General features: G+C 40.5%; 1 protein-coding gene across 3 annotated transcripts in view; it reads right to left on the bottom strand.

Moving 5' to 3' along the window:
- The window catches only part of Pde1c (phosphodiesterase 1C), a 370,394-nt gene that overhangs the window by 168,711 nt on the left and 182,036 nt on the right, over window positions 1-19,647 (bottom strand). The window lies entirely within an intron of this gene.

Here is a 19,647-nt window from a genome sequence, read left to right as displayed (position 1 = left end):
CCTCCATGCCTGTCTGTCTGACCCCTGGCCTCTCCCTGGTGTCTCTTTTTCTTTCTTTCTTTCTTTCTTTCTTTCTTTCTTTCTTTCTTTCTTTCCCAAGCCTTCTCCTCCTCCTTACTATCCTTGCCTGGAAGTTTTACCTATACCTCCTCCCACACTATTGGCCACTCAGCTTTTTATTAAACCAATCAGGTGCCTTAGGCAGGCAAAGTAAAACAGCAACACATCTTTATATGATTAAACAAATTCAATATATCTTTTCACAGTTAAACAAATATTCTGCCACAGTACTCCTGTCAAGAATTCCTCCCACCCTGAGAGTTTTTCCAACTTTCCAACCTTGGCCATGCCCTGCTTCTCAGGATTTCAAGGCCGGAATCAAGTTCTTAGTGAATCTGTTCTCTACTGTGGGTGTGTGGAAAAGGCCATTAACGGGAAACAGTAACATTTATTCCCAACACAGATATATAAAATATAAGATGAATATATAAGAAGAGTGATCAGATTAGGGAGTATAGGCCAGCACCTAGAAGGAACCCATGATCCATGATTCCTTGTTGTAGATATATGCTAACATTCATGGTAGCATATCAGGTATTCTTAGGTAGGCAAGCCACTCTCAACATCTCCATACAAACACAAGAGTTTGAGGGATAATCGCTCCTCAAAAAATAGTCAGGGATTAGTAACATCAGTGTCACTCATTTGAAATGCAGAAACCAGCCCCAAGATTAGAGTAGAGGGTCAGGACCTCCACTTCCAAACCTGAGAAATAGTGTTTATAAAAGTCTCAGGAGCAACACAACAGCAAAGCCTAACAAATGAGCAGAGAGATAGAGATGGGGAAGGGTCCATGAACTGCAAAACATGAACTCTGTTACCAACGTGGCAATTAAGAAAGCAATTCCTCACAACAGGTCTTCCACTGAGGTCAGCTGGCACCAAAACTTGCTCATGATAAAGTCCTGATTCCCCAGGTAGAGAGAATAGTGAACCCATTTGATAGCATCATCAAAGAATTAAATGCCGACTCTGGCTCTCAGAACTGTCCTAGGATGTATAATTCTCTGTGGTGAACTTACTGCTTCTATGACTCACCCACAAAGAATGAGTATACAAAAAAGGGAGAAGTGACCCATGAAATACAGTCAATTACAGCTTAATATTCCTCACCCTGGAACCCATTCAATACCTTTAATGAACTTACTGTCTGAACGGCAGGGTGAAGAATGCATAAGAAATACAACTCACGCCATCCTGGCACCATGGAAGTCCAGTTCCCTTTGTTATTAAGGAATACGTGTTCTCCCTCCACTAAGTACTTTGGAAAAGGGAAAAATACAAAAGCCTGTTTTGCATTATCATTGTTACTTATTACAAAGCTCCAAAGAATTTATATTATTCTCGGCTTATTAGAATACATGGCTTACTTACAGCACAGTAAGATTTCTTGACTGTGTTTCTACCCTACAGCATGGTGACATTTTGATGCTACCGTAACACTGAAAGGGATTTCTCCATCATACATTTCCACATCAAAAGTCCTGAGGAAGTCAGTGTAGGAACTCAAGGCTGGAACCTGAAAGAGGACCTGAATAGAGGGTAGCTGTTTACTGGCTTGCTCCCCTGTCTTCTTAGGCTTCCTTTCTCATACAGCCCAGGTTCACCTTCCCTGGAGCATGACTGGTGGGGAATGTCATTCTGTAAATATGTTTCTCATACTGGTTAATGAATAAAGCACTGTTGGCCAATAGGAAAGCAAGATAGGCGGGACTAAGAGACAAGGAGGATTGGAGGAAGTAGTAGAGAGGAGTCAGCATGTAGATACTGGAGAGAGCAGAACACTGGCCCCACTCTCAGGTAAGATGAGACCATGTGGGACACTTAGATTAATAGAAATGGGTTAATATTTAAGACAGAGCTAGCCAATAAGAAACTAGTAACTGGCCAACAGAATTATATATAATACAGGGTCTCTGTGTGTTATTTGGGGCTGGCGTGGCGCTGGCGCTGGGACCAGGCCAGCAGGATAAACCTACTCGTAACATACACTCACAGCACTCACAGTGGGCTAGGCCTTCCTACATCAATTAGTAATTATGAAAATTCCCCATAGACCAATCTGATAGAGGGAATTCCTCAGCTGAGATTCCCTTTTGCCAAGTGACTCAAGTTTGTTCAAGGTGACAAAGGCTAAACTGAATAACAGGCAAACACAGAAACCCTTGACCATGACCTTGAAATCACAGCAGGTTTTCTTCCCTGTGGAAAACTTCCTTTGATTGGGCACACAGACTCATTCAAATGACTTTCTTCTAATTCAAGTTAGAAGACGACAAAACAAAACAAAAATTAAAAAACCCCAACAACAACAACAAAAAATCTCCAAGAAGGGTATGAGCTAGCCTTAAAAAGTAAACTATGACAATTTCCTTGGTGCATTTCTACACATTAGCATACATACATCTAGACTGAACTTAAGCTACAGAAGAATCCAATGTATGCTCCAATACTCAATATCAATAAATCATTATCAATCACTACTTTTAAATTATGGGCTGTTCCCCACTAGAAGATAATAAGGTTACCAGGTCAGAGCCAACATTTTTTTTATTATTATTATTATTAAAAAATACAATGGAATAGGAAATGTTAGACTTGGTTACCACTAGTAGAGTAGGTATTGTTTCGCCTAAGTTTTATTATGGTGTATGTGTGTGCTTGTAAATGAACATGGTATAATCATTTCCTACCATAGATTACACTGCAGTATAAAAGACACTTGCTGCCCCATAGCATTTGGAGATCAGTTACTGTGGTTCGTGAACTGTCATCAGAAAGTTTGACCCCCAGCTAGTGGTACTGATTAGGAAAGTTGTGGGAATTTTAGAGGTACAGCCTCTCGCTGGGGAGAGTGGATCACTGGAGGTGGGCCTTGAGGCTTTATCAACCAGTTCCCTTCCCTCTCCCCAATCTCTCTCTCTATCTCTCTCTCTCTCTCTCTCTCTCTCTCTCTCTCTCTCTCTCTCTCTCTCTCTCTCTCTCTCTCTCTCTCTCTCTCTCATATGCCTTCTACAACAGGACAAACCATATCACAATGGAACTGTAAGCCAGAATAAACTTTCTGGCTTAAGTTTCTTTGGTCAGATAATTTTTCCCATCCATAAGTAAATTTTAATTAAGGCACAGCCTCTCACTAGTAAGGGGAGATTGGATAGTGTAAGAAACAGAAAATCAAGATGTTCTACAGGTTGCTAACAGTAGAAGAAGAATAACTCAAGTCTTCCTGTGAGCCAACAGAAGAGGCTGGAATGTCTGGATACCCTTTCTCCTCTTAGCCTAGCCCCAGTTGTGACTCAGCCAGAAACCACAGTAAGGAAGAGCAGCTGTTTTGTGTCACCATGCACATCTGCCTTGATAGAAATGCTCATCTGGTGCAAAGTCTCTGCTTAGCTTCACTAGAACTGGTGGAGCAATTGTCAAACTTTTCCTCAACACCTCTTTCACTGAGGTCCTAATCATCACAAAAAGCACTTTCTTCCCCTCCCTCCAGCAATCATAAGTAGCAGGCTCCTGTCATGCAAGGCTTAAAACACAAAGCAAAGGCATAGGGGCTTAAGCAGGTGTCCAAATTATACTCATCAAAATGAATATATTCCCACTGATGAGTTTCAGTGTGAACATCAAGTTACAGCCACACTTTTGTCATCTTTTCTCAATATCTCTAAGGTTAAAGAGTCAAGATGTCACAAGAATTAACAGTTGAGGTTAAAAAGTAAATCAGCCTCCAATGAAGCAGACCTCATCATTGGCCAACACTAGAAAACTACCCAAGTTTTCTCATACTTGGGATTTCTTCATCGTAATGTAAGAACGATAGTGACACCCACCTCGAGGTGGTAGGAAAAACCAAATGAGGTAAGTAAATAGATCATTTAGCCAATGGCAGGAACAGAAAGGACAGCAGCTGTTATGATTGTCACTGCCATATTTATTGGTATTTCAAAGCAAAGTTTCATTTTTCACCGGACTAGTTTATTTAATAATTTTGCATGTTTTACAATCAATATTACTGGTATAGATTTAAAAGTGGAAGAATTTAAAAAAAGAAAAAGAAAAACTACACTATGTTCCAAATGTTTGTTGTGAATGACTTGCAAATTAATAAGTTACCCCAAGTAAAATTTCCAGGGAACTCATTTCCCCTGGAGGAGTAAGCAAGCATTATAACTCCTCTCCATTTAAATGGGCTGCCAAAAACCTAAATCAAAAATTAATAATAACAAAGAATATTTTTGAAATCCACACATGTAAGAGTTTTCATCTCTAAATACCTAGAGACTCAACCACAGTAAGGAACCCGGGAATTCTGCTGCCTGGAACAGGCGCCAGGGAACAGCGCTTGCCTTGACAGTAGTGGATGCAGCTGTGCTGGGAAAACAAAACACACCCCATGCCATGCTCTAGGCACCTGGTCAGTTGTAAAAGCCCAAAGCAAGGCAGCCAAGGTGCATCTTGGCCTCTTTGGTAATGAGCATGAAGGGCAGTCTGGCTGCCAAGAACCACGAGGAAAGGAAAAGCTTAGAGAAAACTCAACCAGCTCAGAAGTTCAGCCAGGCCTTTCCTATTGCTCCCTATGACTACCCCCCCCCCCCCAAAAAAAAAAAAAAAACTTTCCTCTGGAAAAGACATTTTGGTTGTAAAACTTTCCTCCTCATTTTTATAATGATTTTTTCCTCCATTAATGGTATTAGAGGAGCTCCTGAGGGCATACATGTTAGGAAGGACAAAAGAAGATGAAGCAAGTCTACTAAAGAGCACCATGTCATCCCCATTCACTTAGCCTCATGTCCTAGCACAAGCATCTGGTTGTGAACTGGAGATGCGACCCTGTGAAAGTTGGGTCAAAAGTCAACCTGGCTTCCATTAGCCCAAGCGCTAGGATTTTCTTCTATGATGTTCCTCCTTCTAGTCTCCACAGTGAGGGAGCCTACGGGAAGACTGGAATCAGGATAATAACTCTAGGACTCTAGACAGAGCCCAGAAAGTTGAGGAGTGCTTGAGAGAACTGTGCAGCTTTGACTCTTGTAATAATAAAAAGAATCAAGGGGGTTTGAAACCAGCACTCCACATTTCATCTTAGGAAGTTAGAAAATAAAAATAAATTAAGCACAAATTAAGAAGAGTAGAAACTATAAATATAAAAGCAGAAAGTAAAGGAAAAATAGAAATGGTTAAAAATGATGAAAGTCAGTTTCAAAAAAAGTTATTAAAAACAATGGGAAAAAAACATGACATTAAGAAATCACATCATGAGGGAGCATAAACAAAGGATGTCATTGCTGATCAGGCATACATTAAGAGGATGGCAGGCACATTATAGCAGTGAGCTCCTTAACTAAAATGCAGCATCCAGAGGCAACGCCTGGGAATTTTCTGGAATGCTAATCCTTCAGTCCCATCCCTCAAGCAATCAGGGATCTGAGACAAGTTGTGGGAGGAGAGGTTCAAATCCTTTTTCCAAAAAATTGATTATACTACTGATACTGATACAACAGTAATACTGACAATAGCTCAAACTCTAATTTCTACTAGGAAATTCAAGTTTAAATGGTTTCCATGATGAATTGTATCAGACACAAATGAGGGAAATAATACCAACCTCATAAAAACTGCTTAAGCTGAAAGCAGCAGGGACATGTCATCCTGATGTCTAGTCAGTGCCCCTTCATGGAAGGAATAGGCGATTCTCTCATCTGCCCTCTGATACTTATTTGGGAGAGTGGCCACACTGTGTACCTCTCCACAGACAAAGGTCTTTATCAGTTGTCCTCTGTACTGAGCTTACAGCCCTTAGGAGAGTAACCATCTACTTCTCTAAAAGACACCTGATGCAGTGACACTATGACTATCAAACAAGGACAGCGAGTCACTGACTCTTCTTTAGCTTTATATAACGCACCTTACTGGGGCCAAAGCAAGGTGGGCCTCAGCTAACAAGAGCAGTGTTAAAAACCAACTACTCAGACTTGCTTCCCTCCCCCACCCTGTGCCATCTCCATGTTCCTGGGACTAGCTCTTGACACGGCTCATGTATTGGCCTTTGCCTGGTGAGCTGCCCTGGTCCTCGCCTGTCCCCATAGCATCTCCACGCTCTCAGACCTAGCTCTCAGTCAGCAGCTCCCACACTTGCTGCCCCTGAACTATCTCCTGTCAATAGCACTTGCACCAGCCTAACCTTCAGCAGCCTAGAATCTCACATGTGTCACATATGCAAAGGGAGAAATCTGCACGCCCAGGTCACATTGCAAAAACCACAAACAATATGGAAGGCCAACACAGTCTGTCCCTCCTCAAACTTATTAGTCCTCTAGAAATGTTTTCCGGTAAGAACTGTCCCTATGAACCCAGGACACAGAATTTAAAACAATCATGAATTTTAGCAAAGAATTCAAGGAGTTAAAGGAGACATTAGAAAGAAAAAAAGCTCAATGAATTTTAAGAAGATAATAACAAAGGATAAAGGAAATGACAAATACAATTCAGGATTTGAAAACAATTCAATGAATATATAGAAATACTGAAGACCATTTTCCTATGAATCCTGATGGATGAGAATCTGAAGGAGTGCACAAGCAAAGGAAGTCCCAGAAGGGACCAAATTTTGCCGACAATTTGCAAAATCTTGCTATGAATTATGATGGGGGCTGGTATTCTATGGCCATTAACTGTTATTGGGAGGTAGTAGAGTGAATTAACAGCTAACGTTCATTAAGCCCTTACATGCCTGGAACTGGCCACATAGTCTACATATATGGTCTTGCTTATTTTACCGGCCACGCACTGGGTACTGTGAGCAGCCACTCCCCTGAGAATATTATGTATGAAGAATTCTAATGTTAAAGAAGAATGGAAATTGGATTTAAGCTTAGAGCTCAGACCTCCAATTCCAGGTTCTGAATGCCACTGTGTGATACCTTGCTTTTGGACTCCTGCTGTAATCATGCTGTTCCAGTGTTGCCAATGACACAGGCAAGCCACTGGTGCCAAGGTTGGGAAATCATCTGTCCCCTCAATCTAACAAGAACCCTTTAGACAGGATTCACTCTTCACACAAGAGACTAATTTGAGGAAATTTTCTTTTTATCCAAATAATGATGCTAAACGGGGAGCAATTTAAGCTTCACAATGGTTTCAACAGACCTCATCTTGAAGTCCCAAAAATCATACGCCAAGAGCACATTTCTTGATGCGGTGAAATCAGCAGGAGGCAGATGCAAAGCAAACAGGTGAAAGCATGGAGTTAGCATACCCTGTTGGGCACAAAACGGTTTTAATGGAGGGCTGTGCTCACAGGCCTACACAGCACCAACCTACTGTCAGCAGTACAGTTTTATATCATTATAAGGAGCCTTCATTTCCAGAGAGGAGCCGCTGTCCCCAAAGGAATGAGGCTTCTGTTTACTCATCAGTTGGACACTGTTGACTTTACCAAAAGGGTTAATTCCCCTCACTTTTCTTAATTACATGCCATGAGTGAGCATCACTAACTATTGAAGATGATGCTGTTACTAACAGCATGGCGCACTAGTAGCTAATAGCATCCTCATGGCACCATGACAAAGGAACTAGTTAGTATGGATCAGGTCTAAGAACCGGAGGAGAGGATCTCACAGCATATACTGCAGTCAGCATCATCGGCTTCTCTTAAGCTCTTTGGTTGCTGTGTAATCCTACAGAGCCCTTGATAATGATCTGATGATAGGCACATCCTGCAGAGTAAGGGGATGGTTACAGAAGTCAATCCACAAGACTTCCATTTGCACTTAGAGAAGCAAAAAGACAGCCAGAGATGGGGGATCCAGTCCCTAGTGGCAAAGCATGGTGATGCTGGATCTCAAAGCCAAGAGCAACTCACAGGATTCCCCTGGTCAGCCCTGCTTTCCAGGGACCCATCTTGCTATTGGGTTAGCACTAATTTCAATGGATATTTATGCAGCCTGGATATACGAAGGAGGAACCCACTCAGTTTATTTTTTGGCTTGCTTTGCAGCTACTAATTTTTGCTGAAAATATTCTTGTAATTTCCTTTCTGTCCCCCACATGTATAGGATACTTTGTTTTATTGCCTCCTTGGTGAATATGCAATAATACCAACTGTTTCTATTAAGATCTGTAATCTTATGCTTTGGGGGAACAAGCAGACTAGCATATGGAACTCAGGATTTCTGATTTTTTTTTCATGACAGAGTATGCTAAATGTACATAAACCAAACAACATAATCCCTTCAAATTACTTGAAATTCCCCTTTTATGAATTATAAGAAGCATTTAAAATGTTTTTCCTTATGAAATTTAAGCGCACTTACCACACATGTAAAATCTTATATTCAGCTACATATGCTATGGGATATAATCTATCAATGTGATATACTGAGCAAATTATAAGCTAAAATGGAACAATTAATAATAGCTAAAATACTGTGCATGTATTGAGTTATGAAAATACACATGGTTTTCACCTTTATTCATCTAAACTCACCACTGTTTCATAAGATAAATACTTCCTTCTCTCTCTCCTCTCTCTCTCTCTCTCTCTCTTTTCCTCCCTTTCTCTCTGCCCCCTTCCCACCCCAACCTGTTTCTTTCTCTAATGTTGTAGTTCTTGCTGTTTATAAGATAAGGTCTGCCATATTGCCCAGACTGGCCTCAACTTTCAATCTCAAGAAATCCTTCTACCTCTGCCTCCCTAGGAGGTGGGACAACAGACATGTACTATCATGTCCAATTATTGTTCAATTTTCAAATTATTACAAAGTGAAGTTTCACTTTTGCAAATGTGTATATGTTCTCATGTGTATGTGCAGGTATGCATAGTGTGTCTATATGTGCAGAAGTCAGGGGGTGACATTGGGCATGTTCTTCAATTGTTTTCCACTCTGCATTGAGATAGGGCTCCATGATCCAGCTAGTCTAGCTAGACAGTTTACTCCGGGGATCGCTTGTATCCATCTCCAAAGTTAGTGGGGTGGATGCTGGGAATCTGAACTCTGCTCTTCCTTGTTTGCTTGGTAGATGCTTTAGCCAATAAGCCATCTCCCCAGTCCCGAAGAGAATCTTTAATCAAGGCTTTCTACCTCAGCACTACTAATATTTGGGGTAATTGTTATTTTCTCAGCCAGGATATCAATTCACTATAATATGTCAGTAGTAAACCTCAAAAACAATAGCTGGAGTACCTGGTTGTTCTCCGACCTCCCTGTATGTGTTATAGTGCAGGTACCTACAAACACACAAGAATAATAAATGAAATTTTAAAGAAAAGTGACAAAAATGTCTTTACACATTGACAAACGTCCTTTAGGGTGGCTTTCTCCACTCGGCTGAAAATTACTTAGAGAAAGCAAGTAATTTATAAAGGTTGTGTACTTTAAGAAACATTGGTCCAGTAGTTGGGCATCCTGGGGCTAGAATGCATGTGTGGACCACTGAAATACAGTATTGTTTAAACTGTGAGTGTTTAAAGGAAATAATTTTTAATTTAAAAAAATGGAAACTTGTCAGAGAACATGGATGATAAATACCTTCCCATGTGGAGAAATCCCATAGCAACACCAACCAGGACCCTGGAAAGCCTCTGTTCCTACTTTAGACGCCATGTAACTTGTTTTCCTGCCCCTACTTAGCCATTTTTCAGTCCTATTCCATGTACCCTCGGCAATTTGTTGAGGCTAATTTGTCAGTTTTGTAAATAAGGCTATGTCCCTGCTCTCACAGAACCCCTACTTAGCCATCTTTCAGTCCTATTCCACGTACACTGGGCAATTTGTTGAAGCTAATTTATCAGTTTTGTAAATAAGACTTTGCCTCTGCTCTCAGAGAACCACTGAAGTTCAAAGCCTATTAATCTTACCAGCCACCTTGGATGATCTGAGACAGAACACAGCATTGCCCAGAAGCTCCTGAACCCTGATGGCCTCTCTGAGGGCTGACCCAAGCAGTCAGAGAATAACAGCTATCCATATACCAACAATTTATACATACTATTTCTATTTCATTTGGGGTTCATTAGAACTCTAGAAAGTGCCAGCCTGGTCTACAAAGTGAGTTCCAGGACATCCAGGGCTATACAGAGACCCTGTCTCTAACAAGAATTAAAAAAGAACTGTAGTAAGCAAATCCATTTGTACATGAGAGAAAAGAGATTCCCGTAGTTAAAGGGAATTATATACTCCCGTGAGCATTACACTATACAGGGTTGCTTCCAGAACTCGAATTTCAGCCCAAGCACCCAAAACTCCAACACCCTGCTCTTTACCCTAAACTTTCACCCAGTAACTCTGGGCTGAGCAACACTGCAAATGTGATTTTCCCAAAGTCCATCCTCCACTCACTCAACTCTATCCAGCTGCCAGGAATTCTTCATTCTGATTCCCTTTCGCTGGCATCCAAAAATGAGAGGAATAAATGGTCCGAATCCCGCTTGTGGTGAGGGAATGGGAAAAGCTCAGGCAATGATTTGTTGAATGTTGAAAGGTAGTAGCACAGCAAACAAGGACAGAAAATGCAGTGTGAATTTCCTTTTCTCCGTTTCTATTTTTATGAACAACGAGCTATGGATTTATGGATGACTGATCACATGGCTTCAAAATACTTGACAATGTTAAGCACAAAATAGACGACTTGTAAAAATGAAGCAGCAGCAGTTGGGGAGGGAGGATTTCCTTTGCTTGGACCACATTGTATAAATATAGCTCTTTAAAAACACGCCGTCATTAAACTCTCCTGCACGCTTCAACTTTTAGGGGAAGAACAGATACAAAAACATTTTAAACAGAAAATGTTCTTTAAAGGGAGAAACAAACGGGATCAGTGGCATACAAGAGATGCTGGGTTCAACCCCAGGTGCCATATCAGTTAGATGGGTGGTATATGTTAGTACTCCCAGCACTCCAGAGGCTGGTACAAGAGGGAGGAGCAGAAGTCTTTATCTCCACGAAAGAAGTGAGGCCAGCCTGGACTACTTGAGACCCCATCTTTTAAAACTGAAAAGAACAGGCAGAGGGGGGAAATGAAGTCTCACAGGTGCACCCTTCTGACCTTTTAACTTTCTGCAGACTTCACCTGCCTCATTTGAGGAAGGAAAACACAGTGTCCTTGTTAGGGTTACACTTGCTGTGCTGACACACCATGGCTGAAACCACTTGGGGAGGAAGAGCTTTCATTTGGCTCAAGCTCCCACAACACAGTTCATCACTGACAGTATTCAGGGCAGGAACCTACAGGCAGAAGCTGATGCAGAATACATGAAGAGGTGCTGCTTACTAGCTTGCCCTTCATGAATCGCTCAACCTTGTTTCTTATAGAACCCAGGACCGCTAGCCCAAGGATGGCACCACCCACAATGGCCCAAATCAATCATACAAGCTTGCCTTAAAGAGGTATTTTCTCAATTGAGGATCCTATCTCTCTGATGACCCTAGTTTGTGTCAAGGTGACATAAAACTATCCAGCACAAATAGTGTATCCACATCTACAAGTCACAAAACCACAGGGATGGAAGACTCAGGAAATGTCCACAACTAAAAGATGTGCATTTAGACTCTGGTTGGAGCATGTTTTCTGTGTTGAAACTCAAGCTAGTGAATTTTGTCACCGACATTCTCTATGCAAAGGATGCTCATTGTAATAATGCAACGAGATGATGATGTGTGTGGACTACCTTACACACAATAAACTCACCTGACACGGGATTTTATTGTCAAATCTATGGTTTAACAACTACCCTTTAACATCCTTCCCATGGCTAGCTCTTCCCAGATAGGCAATATTATAAGCATCTTAACAAGTGGTGACCTGGTTGTTGGCCAAAAGGCCATCGTTCTGGGCACAGATCCGTTACCTATCCTGTGACCTTCATGCTAGCTGGAAATTATGCTACTTCTGGTGATTTTGTTGCACAGCACAGAGTATCCAACAAACCCAAAAGATCCAAAACTGAGGGCCAGAAAATACTGGGTGTTTTTAGCCAAAAGTAATGATGTATATCCTCATCTCAATGTCATCTCTGTAGATGAAGACACTATGGCAGGGAAAGGGCAGCCAATGACAAAGTCTTGTTATTAATCTTTAACTAGTCATATAGTTCTCCACCACAGGTGAATTTGATTCTCAGAGGACATCTTTGGTTACCACAACTAAGGGATAGCAAGGAGTAAGTAGCAAGTCATATCTGGTAGGTAGGCAAAGATGCTGTCAAAGTGCCTGAGATACATAAACAGGCCAGGTGCCACATCGACAGTATCAAAATCACAAACACTAACCTAGACTGATCAACTCAGTACCTCCAGTAGCTCTGGAAGCCACTTGTTATGCAGCTGCTGATGGAGGTTGGATTTGATCTCTGCTTGAAGGCTTTAGCAATTACTACATGGAACTAGTCGATTCCACCCCTTCTCAGGTACTAAGATTAGGATGTCTCTAGAGACACACTTCCTTTGGCAACTTAAACTCTGGGCATAACTTGAGACACACGGTGATCTCCCATCTTCAGAGCTACTGACACTCTTAGAGATGCACTTGGGCCTCATTATGCAACCTAAGAAAATGATTCTGAAAGAGCAAAACATCACAGAAGAGCCAAGCAATAAACAGTCTCGTGTTCCAACTTTGAAAAAAATTCTCCTCAAATACAGGAGGCAGTGCCTGGAACAATTCCAGCTTGGTGGTCAGAACGAGAGAAAATAAAGCTTGAAACATTGAGGTAGAACAAAGTACATGTGAGTGCCCCCCCCCCAAACAGCTACAGCCCCACAGTGGAGAAACTGAAAGAGAAAAGCAAAGGCAATGATCCAAGCAAGGATACACTTTCACATTCTTGCCATGCATGCCATCTGTCTTGCTGACCTCACAGGCCACCATGCTGGCCAGTGTAAGAGCCAAATGGGAGTCTGGATGTAGGATTCTGCAGGGAAGTGCAAAACCATTTTCAAGCATGAGTCATTTGTCAACCTGAGCTTATTCATACACAGAATCACTAACTTTAGTGTTCACCCGTGATAAAAATATAGAGAGAGTCCCAATCTCACACTTCATAAACTCAAACAACATTTAAGGAATAACCCCGGGGCCAGTGAGATGGCTCTGCAGGTATTGTTGCTAAGCCTGGTCACCTGAGTTTAGCCTCCAAGATCAGCATGGTGGAAAGAGAGAACCAATTGTTGCAACCTGTCCTTTGGCTTGCCCATGTATACCATGGCACATAGATGTACATATTTAAGTGTTTTACAGTCTCTCTCATTCTCTCTCTCTTTTTCTCTCTCCCTCTCTCTCTTACATATGCATACACATACCACCACCACCACACAAAATATCCACAAACAAATAAATAAAATATAATGATTTTCTTAAAAAAATAAATACCTGCAATGCCCACCATACTTCAACAGAGTACATTCTTCATTCAAAAACTTAAAATCTCACAATTGTTCCAGGAACAACAAACATCTAACCCTTGTTAGCAATTAGTAGAAACTGAGAGACCAGGGAACATTTTAGGTAAAAATATCTAAGAAGACTAATTGAAAGACAGTTCCTCTAAATTGTCTTGAAGAAAAAGATGATTTAAGATGCTAAAATTTTAAAAATCAAAACTCTATAAGGAAGGAAGACGACAACACATTGATCTACAAACGCAACACTTATTCCCATCATGAAAACGATTCAGTTCTTAGGTTCTAAACAGCAGTACTACTAAATAGGCCACTGAACCCATGGTTAATTATGCATCTATGCAGAAAAACATGCCTTAATAAATCCTATGTCACCTCTGTTTCTGAACATCTTGTTTTACCAACAATTTTATTTGCAAAAACAGGATACAGAAGTCCCTATCTTTTTTTAAGATATACAAAGAGTTTCAGTATTTGCTGAAGGATCATATTATGCCAGGGGAAGGATGTGAGAGGCAGAGTTGAGATGCACCTGCTAACACTAGGATACAACTGCTTAGCAAGTAGCCTTCCCAAACATGGCAAGACACACCTCCCCAGTCCTCAACCCTGACACTCTATTATTAACAGCCAAGCTGGCAAATCAGCAGATGACTCATGGATGAAGTGAATCCGTGAAGGCAGAAATGGGTAGACCTGGCATAAGGCGTTATTTTCTGGATGTGATCATTTACTGAATTCATTAAATGTGATTCCAGAATGTCATTAAAGTCCAAAAGAAGAAAAGGACAAGACAGTTGGAGGGGGTGACTCTCCCATTAGCCTTGCAGTAGGCAGAGGCCCTCTTCAGGTAGAGGCCTCCCTACTCACTATGATATCCACTTCAGCAATAATCATATAGGTGCCAGTCTCTTGTGTCCAGAATATGTTTTGATCCATTTGTTTCTTTGAGAAAAGATCTGAAGAATCAAGGACACATACATTTTAACTGTACCTGAAAACAGGGAGACCAAGAAAAGATTCTGAACTCTCCTACTAGATAGACTTCACTGTGCCTATACTATAATCCCCATGCAGAGTAAACAGCACTGTTTAGTTTGTGATTTAGAAAGAGAAGTGTATGACATCACAAGCACCCCACACACAATACCCAGCTGCCCCATGGCCTTCAATCCTTAGACCTACCATATTCTATTGTAATTACCTGTGTCTCATCTACAAAGCATGCAGACCAGGCAGACCAGTCTTCAGTGGCATTTTTACTTCTCATTTCAGTTTTTAGTAAGTTAACGGAAACATGATTTTTAAACAGAAAGATTTTTATAACAAACTATACATGTGACTCAAAGTAATGAGATTGTCAAAAACCTAAGCTTAGTGGCCCATTAACTGTTCCGATGTATAACTCAAATATAGTCAGAAGCAGACTTTCTATTTAAACTAAGTAGAGATACAATTAATAAACATCAAAACTATTATACTAAACATTACAGGCTTTCATTATTCAGCAAGGCTTAAAAACTCCAAATCTAATACATTGTAATTAATAACTGAACTGTCACAGTGTAGACATGTGCCTGCTAATGTCACTTGGGTTTTACTCACACCTCGCCTCTTAACATGCTGACCAATGATGGATTAGATAGTAGCTGACATATAAATCTTTGCCAGGAGATGATACTCAACAGAAAAGGTGAGCTTAAAATTACTAAGTTCCTGTTGAAAACTTCTCGACAACTGGAATTTCATTAATAATTTTTATCTAGGAGGCTGGAGATGTGATTCAGCACTTAAGAGCACTGGCTGTTCTTCCAGAGGACCCAGGTTCAATTTCCAGTACATGGCAGCTTACCACTGTCTGTAACTCCAGTTCCAAGGGATCTGACATCCTCATGCAGACAAACACCAACGCATATAAAATAGAAATAATTTCTTAAAAATTAAAATTTTTATCTAAATCTAACAGCTTAAATATATATCAGTAAAACCAAATACCATGAAATTAAGACACTGATCCAATTTGTTACATCATCTTGGATAGAAACCCCTTCTTGAAAAGCAGCCTAAGAGTACCAGATGACTTCTAGGCCTCTGTGATTATCCTCTATATGATCTGGCATGCTTCCTCAAAGATCTCTGAACCCAGCGTGATGGCTTGAGGCTGGTTTTATATTGAGAACAACCTGATGAGGACTTTTCTGAGAAGCAGATATACTTTATAGACCTCTCCAGTTATCATATTACCAATTCACCATTCTTGGAATTACAGGGACTCCTAGATAAGCCTCATCCCAATAGCAAAACAGAAGGGTCCCTTAATGCTGTTCAGTTAAAATCCAGTCCAGTGAGGTTTTCTGTACAGAAAGGTGCTTGCCACCAACCTACTGTGTCCTTGCTAACCCAGAAGAAACACATCTAACACCATACCTTCTATTGGGATTCTGGTGTTGGAAAAAATGAGTACTTTTCCATTGATGCTAAAAAAGTGAGGCTCAGAACATTCTCTTGAACTAACATCTGCCTTATACTTTATTAATTACTGCAAGAAAGATAACTCCCTCTGTTGAGCTAGAGTAGGGTGATAATTATCTGAAAGCAGGTGCATGAATTTTCTTTAACATAGTTTTGAACACTAAATAAATATGTAAGTGGAATTAAACAGCAAGAAAATTCTAAAGAACAACAAAAAGCTCATTTATATATGTTTGGCAATCTTTTTCTTGAGGTCCAAATCAAACCTCCACAATACAAAAACTTGTAAATCATGCAGACCATTTAGTTTTTTTACACTAAACCACTAGTTTTATTTGACCAAATAATGCAGTGATGGCAAGGAGTCAGAGCCAGAAAGACAGCTCTGTGAGTAAAGGAATACCTAAGATCCATCCCCAGGGTACACATAATGAAAGGAGAAAATTGGTTATTACTAGTTGTCCTCTAACCTCTACATGGGCACCATGCCATGTCTGTCCCGACACATATGCACACAGATAAATAAATAATAAATTAACTAACTACATTAAGAATTCAGCAAGCCACTGTCATACACAAGGATACACTTGTCCCTAACATGAAAAAAAATCACACTAATTTCCATCCTTAAGGAATCTCTTTTGGCAAACACACAGTCAAGCACAATAGCACCTAACTAATGGGACAATCTACTTAAAGTAGCTACATCATTCATCTGATGAAGGTGATCAGAGAGTCTGGAAAAGCCTCAAGCAAAGTCATTCTGAAAAAGGCTTGAAAGTCAGCTACATGGGTTAGAGAAGGCTTCTGGAAAGTATTAAGCATGTAGGTGTGCTGGTAAACTGAGCCATGAGACACAGCAGTCATGGCTCTGGGCCAGCGTCTCAACTCAGGTAACAACCAAGAGACAAATAGCTTCTACTGCTGCACCTATGACCCTTCAGCTTCACAAGCCACAAAAGAAGTGTAACCACCCTGAGACTGCCATGCAAGAGGAGACTATGTGGAAGCATGTGCGGAATGAAAGCTTTGTGCAGAGATGGCAAGGATGCTGGACAGGCAGGCACAAAGACAAGGAGCACCACGGCTCTTGCCATGAATGAAGGAACACTCTTCAAAGCGGAATCCCCACGTTCAGCAACCCAGCTGACACCACTTAGATCACGTGCAAACCATGAAGTCAAGTCCCGCCTGAATCTCCCAGCCAATGACATCATGAACAAAAAAAAAAAAAAAAAAAAAAAAACGAGATGGCTGTTTTAAGCCACTATGCTGAGAACAGATTGTTGTTTATAATACATCAGCAGGACATAGATCTACTTAATATGAAAAATATTGAAAGGAGAGGAGTTCAAACTGATCCATTTTTAATTTACACGTCAGCATTAATAAAGGTGTAATAAAGCAATAAAGCAATCTTTACTTTTGTAACATAATAAAACATATAATTGGATTCACACAGATACACAAACATACACTTTCATAAGTAGCCACCATAGTAACTTGAACATTGACAGATTTGAGTGGCTCTTTCATAAGACTCCCACCTACCTGTCTGTCTCCCTTTCATATAAAATTGAGGTGACACTGAAATGTCTCATATCCATGACTGGCCCATATAAAAGTTGATAATCACATGTTACTACTGAAGACCATGGTACCCTCCAATCAGAGTGATTAACTTACATCCTGCTTAGTGGATCTCATTCAATTACTACCATGAGCCCAACCATCCTAAACAAGAAAGAAGTGTGTTGTCAGCTGTAGCCAATGGCATTTCTAATAGTATATCAACCTCAAGGAAGCCTTCAAAGTATAGCCAGTTTTCCTCTCAGTAACTCACATGGCCCATTTTCATATATGTGTCATTAGACTGCAGATTTTACCTGGAAACTAGAGCGCACAGGAATCTCCAATAGATGATACTGGTTTGAAAAGATAATAATAAATGGCTATCTGCAAATGTTTTATAGAAAACTACTGGCAAATTTTGTTTGTACTAATGGTTTTTATATTGATGTAATCTACTTACATCTGTAATACCAAACTCAAATAACATGAAAAGCCTACCCTAGTCTTCTAGGCTGAATTGTGAACTACACAGGCTTGGCAAACAAAAGTCCCATGCATGCCTATTTCTTTGGAATGAAGATTCCAAACTCAGTAGCATAAGATATTTTGGTACTTGTGCTAATTATATCCCTAATGATTCTCCTTAATTAAGGTGACTAAGACTGGAATAGTTGACGGTGTTATTTGTACAAAGTGTATTTGTTGTAAATGACAGCACTCTTGTTCTGACATCCCAATCCTGGCTCTTCCAGAATTAATGCACCCTTCCTGGAAAAGCCCTGGGAAGACCCTATGACATCATTTAGTATATGTGCTATGTGAAAATAATCTCTGTTTCTATTTTAACCAAATGCAGGTTAAAGTGCACAGGATACCATGAGCCCCTCCTCCATGGTGCTACCATCAGTAGTGTTGGGTGGGGAAAAGTTAACTTAAAGGTTCAGTCTGTAAGAACAGTTAGCAATAGTTCATTCAGCAACATTTGCTAGGAGGCAACAATATTTCAGACATGTGGCGGGTGAAGACAAAATACCAGAAGTTGTAAAAATACTAGGCAGAAAGAACATAAGATGAAGCTACTATGCAACACAGAGAAGGCAGAAATCTCAGAGCATTAACTAACAGTGGGACCAAGTTTTAGTCAGAGACGAAGGAATAGCATAAGCTAAGCATAGAGAAAAGGGTCTACATTGTCACTACAGGCAATCTCTATCAGTGCTCTTCATTGGTTTCCTGGGTAACTTGGAAGTAAATCCATTTTGTCACGCATCAGTCCAGAGAAGCTCCTTGATGCACATGTAGTCAGTGCCCCTAAATAAGTCTCAGATAAACATATGAATGAAAAGACAATCAAAGCTCTTCCTAAGAGACCATCTACCCACTCTCAAACAGCTACAGCCACTTTTAGAATTACGTCATAGTGAAAGTTTAGAGAGTAAGGAAAAGTGTTGGAAGTGGCAAGAGATATTGCCGGAAAAGTTAAGGAGGCTGTAGAAAGTTGTGTGTGCCATCATTATCTTACAGGGTTATGAAAATGAAACACTAAAAATTATGCTAGATGAACCAATTTGGCATGGTGGCTCAAGTCTGTAATCCCAGCACTCAGAAAGCTGAAGCAGGAGGATTGTCACTAGTTTGGGCCAATATCCACTGCAGAGTGAATCATAGGTCAGGTTAAGATACAGAGTGAGACCTTGCCTCAAACAAACATAATGAGCCAATGAATGAAGTATTGTGTATGTGAAGTACGGGATATGCTAATTTTCTTCACTATAGTATTTTACCATGCATTCTGATATTAAAACATATTGTACACTTTAAACATACATCATAGGAAAGGTGAACCATTGAATCAATTCAACCATCATGCACATAAAATTTCCTAGGTTCGCTTTATTAATCCCATTATTTAGAGGTTCCCCTCACTTCCCCTGGGTTCGCTAGTTGTATACATGCACAAATACCCATGGCTCTCTATACCAGCAGGCACCATCTGCTGAAGGGAACTTCAGGGGGAGCCACCACACTCAAACACTAGAACATCATGCTAGAATCATAAATGCAAAGTATGCAGGTTGGAGTGTTGTATCCACCTGGGACAAGCCAGTGCGCCAAATAGTTTCAAGGTTCTTCATCAGAGTTCCTGTAAAGC

The sequence above is a fragment of the Phodopus roborovskii genome, unplaced genomic scaffold (assembly GCF_943737965.1).
Source record: "Phodopus roborovskii unplaced genomic scaffold, PHOROB, whole genome shotgun sequence".
Classification (NCBI taxonomy): domain Eukaryota; kingdom Metazoa; phylum Chordata; class Mammalia; order Rodentia; family Cricetidae; genus Phodopus; species Phodopus roborovskii.
The sequence above is the reverse complement of the archived record's forward strand: the minus strand, read 5'-3'. Positions and strand labels throughout refer to the sequence as shown.